The sequence below is a fragment of the Gadus morhua genome, chromosome 2, assembly GCF_902167405.1.
Source record: "Gadus morhua chromosome 2, gadMor3.0, whole genome shotgun sequence".
NCBI lineage: Eukaryota > Metazoa > Chordata > Actinopteri > Gadiformes > Gadidae > Gadus > Gadus morhua.
Window position 1 is genome coordinate 24,878,677 of NC_044049.1, and position 3,862 is coordinate 24,882,538.

At 42.8% G+C, this 3,862-nt stretch overlaps 1 long non-coding RNA gene across 1 annotated transcript; it reads left to right on the forward strand.

The window, feature by feature from the left end:
- The first annotated feature begins 401 nt into the window (after window positions 1-401).
- On the forward strand, window positions 402-1,681 carry LOC115533652 (uncharacterized). The gene is made up of 4 exons (XR_003974223.1): window positions 402-459; window positions 718-781; window positions 868-948; window positions 1,163-1,681. It is a non-coding gene; the product is annotated as an uncharacterized LOC115533652 (long non-coding RNA).
- Window positions 1,682-3,862: the final 2,181 nt, after the last annotated feature.

The following is a 3,862-nucleotide window of genomic DNA, read 5'->3' on the forward strand; positions in this document are numbered from 1 at the left end:
CACTTGGCTGACGAGGTAAAACGTGTGGCTGGCGCACGATTCATTGCATCTAGTAGAGTAGCATTCACTGGTAGACAGGCAGGCCTCTAGATTGTTTATTATGATTTAATGAAGTGTTCCTATGTGACGCTGATGGGCCCTGGTTGCTGCTAAATGCTTGTTGAAAGTGCATTGTGCACTTTTTGTATGTAGCTACAAAATGAGGGTGGATATCACTTTATAGTTTATAGGCATTATATTCTAATAAGAATCATTGACAAATCACATTCCCCTTTTACCACCACAGGACGCACCTCACCAGTATCAGAGCAACAGCTGTGGGGTGTTTATGCTGATGGTGAGATGCATTATTTTCAGAAATGATGACTGATGACTAGTTTGCAAAACAACTAACTCATTTGTATGTTAATTTCAGTACGCAATGTATTCTACCCTCAAAAGCAATATGATTTCAGTGAGGTGAGTTCTTTCAAATCTCAATCAGATGTGTAGCATGAAATATAAGGCTTTTAATAATTTAGTCATCCTTACTGGAGGCTACAATTAACATGCATCATAGGTCATACACATTATTTTGTCTTCAGGTACTGCACTTACGGGAGGAGATGGCTACATCTTCACAATAATTTACACTGCCATAGTACACTGCTAAACAGTACTGTAACATGGATTTGTATCAGGCTATGAAGTCATTTAAAGCATAACTTTACTTTTCAGGGGGAAATGCTCTCTATCAGGAGGTGGTGGTTGGACAGCTGTTGGAGACCTTTATGCTTGAAAGGTTTATATACTGTGTCCATGTTGCTATTTACTTATTTTTGGTGCTCACGAAGATCGTAGCCAATACACTTGTCTCTCTGTCTCTAGCCCTGCAGAACTAGCTGGCTCCTTCTCACCCTCTCCATCTCCCCATCTCAGTCACACCTTCCAATCACTAAGCAGTGAAAGGTATTACATACTATGTCCATACTTTTCTATTTACGTATATTCTCTCTTGCTCTTTCTCAGACTTTTGATCGATCAGTGATTGCCTTTTGGTTTAATGGTGTGGGTAGTGTTGGTCTGGGCTTGTGTGATTGAATTGAAGGTTGATTATAATCCCTGTTTCTCTCCCTCTCTCTCGCTCTCCTTCACTCTTTTTCGGCTCTCTCGCTCTCTCTAGCCCTGCAGGACTAGCTGGCACACCAAGCTCACCCTCTCCATCTCCCCATCTCAGCCACACGCTCCAATCTGGCACAACAGAGGACAGGCCATTCTTACCACCCGAAGTCCTTCAGCAAATTGTACAAGAGACGCTGAGACTGGACATGGCGATGCTTGGCGTGTTCAACAGGGTTTCAAACACATTCCGAGAACTAATCAAGCCTCTCCATCCTTCCATATATATAAATGACAGTTTGGCAGGGGACATTAAGCTTAATAAAGACAATCTCATATACATAACGGTTAGAAAGATTTACAACAATGCAGGCTGTGGCAGTGGCCTTGCGCTACGCCTCAAAGGCTTCTTAAAAAAGAAGAATTGGCCAAGCGCACCCCTGGTACTGAGGCACGTTGCATATGGCAGGTTTTTCATAAAAGATGTCTGCCTAGCATAATGTTCTTTTATTACCCCTTTTTCGTTTTATTTGGGACGTCTTTTTTTGCAATCCCTTTGATTTGTAAATGTACATACTACTGTAGTAAATGTATCTGCCCAGAAATGCTGGTATTTTATTACTCCTTTCTTTTTTGTTTTTGTGACAAATGCTATATGATGTATGACATACATTTGTGCCTATGATGTATGTTGTAAGGTTAATTGTTACAGAGCAATTACTGTATTTGGTCTTTATTGAAAACATTCAGTGGGAAAAGTAAGTGAACACTTGGAGTCAAATGGCCCACTGTTTTAGCCTTCATAGTGTCTGGTAACTGGATTTGAACTGCATAATGTCCCAAGTGTTATTTTAATCTATTCATTATTTAATTTGGGCATATTCTTAAACAACTATATCAAACATCTCACTTATACCTAATACCCTACCTATACTAACCCAGAAGATAATGAACATGAGATCATGGAGCCTCCCTGTAATGATCGTGTTGCATCAAGTTTGATGCAAAGTTTTGGCCGAGATCCGACACTGTAGGCCTAGCTGGCTAACGTACCCGTATTACGAGATCGAAGAAGGGGGCGCTAACGTCAGTTCTTTGCTGCCCATACTACTAGATCGACGAAGAAGAACGGGGCGTTCCAGCCTGCGTAAACGAGAACGCCGGGGGGGCGTTTTAGTCTGCGTGAACGAGAACGCCCACGACACGGGAACGCCCATTTGTGTCTGCAGTCGGATGATATTGGAATTCCTGGGCAGAATACCTGATCAGCCCCCCACAACTGGCTACAGGACATCAAATCACAACTCCATTGTTAACTGGTTAAACCAGCCGGGTGGCCTTCGAGAGAGGTTGACGACCCAGTAGTATCCTGCTGAACCATTCAATAAGGTTCAATAAGGTAAGGAACTCGATGGTGTAACGATACAATAAAGTCACTGAAAGAATATCATGTCTCTGCTTTTGACATTCGCCACAGTAAACTATACATGGTAAATATGGAAAATGGATACAAAAATTGACACCGGAATTGTGTATTTTAGCGACCCTGGGACATTTAAAGAGTTTGTGTGTTATTTGTTGCATTGTCAATCAGTGTGGGGGGGCGAATCGCCAGGCCAGCTGGAGGCGGGGCTTGGGAGAACGGGAGGGTGGGGGCATGCGTATCGAAGGGTTCTGGTGGTGGATTTAATGATTCGTTTGCGTGAACCAGTTCGCATCAGTCAGTTCGCCAAGAGGAGTCGTTCGCGAATCGTTCGTTCAGTCAGTCCAGTTTCCGTTTCCGGTAGCGGTGAATCGCATCATGGAATGCACCCATTGCATGGTTCTCAGTTGAGTCAGTCAGACCCAGTGCTACCGGAAACTCGACTGAACCAGTTCAGTCGAGTTTCCGGTAGCATGTTTCATGGAATGTGTTTGTGCACGGTTCTGCTGACTCTGAGTCAGTCAGACTCAGAGTCTCAAAGGATCTGTCATCAGCTGCTGACTTTATCCTGAAAGGTGAGTCAATATCGTTAATTTTATATATTAAAAAGATACCCGAGATGAAAGAACAATGTGTCAACCCTAACCCAAAGAATATACAAAGACAACATGCATTTACCATTTCACTGATAATTAATCGTATTATAGAACGCTCACTAAGCCCCTTTTTTCCCCCAAGAAATCGTTTTACTTCCGCCTTGCATACGATTGTCTGGCTCTCGTGAGTCGTCTCGGTCCCTCTTCACCACTCACACAGTGAGTGAACGAACTGTCAGCGAGTCGTGGGTCTGGGAGGAGTCGAGTCTGAGTCACGAACGAGACGAACGAGACGAAATTGAGAGAAGAACCAGTTCGGTTCCGTTCATTCAAACTAATCAGTTCGCGACTGAACCCCCTCTAGTTCGCAGTTGTGTGCGTCCTGGTTAACCTGTTGGTGTGTGTGTATTTTTGCTGTTGGTTACGGGTTACAGTGACCAGGTTTGTAGCAATAAAAGGTTTGTACCAGTACTTATGATATCCCTTATTTCACAGTTGAGCAGTGGCGGTTCCTTAAAGGAGGCAACGGTTCCTTAGAGGAGGCAATGCCTCCTCGTGATTTTCGTAAAGAAATTAAAATAAATTATTATTAAAAAATATTTATTTTTCAAAGTTATCTATGTGCAATGTGTGTTTATTACTAAATAATTAAATTAAAATGTTAAAAAAGTTAAAAAACAACTGCGAAGTGCCTTTGCAAGCGCGGAGGCTGGCCGACGTTACTCTCAGCATGTTGTGTCCAGGG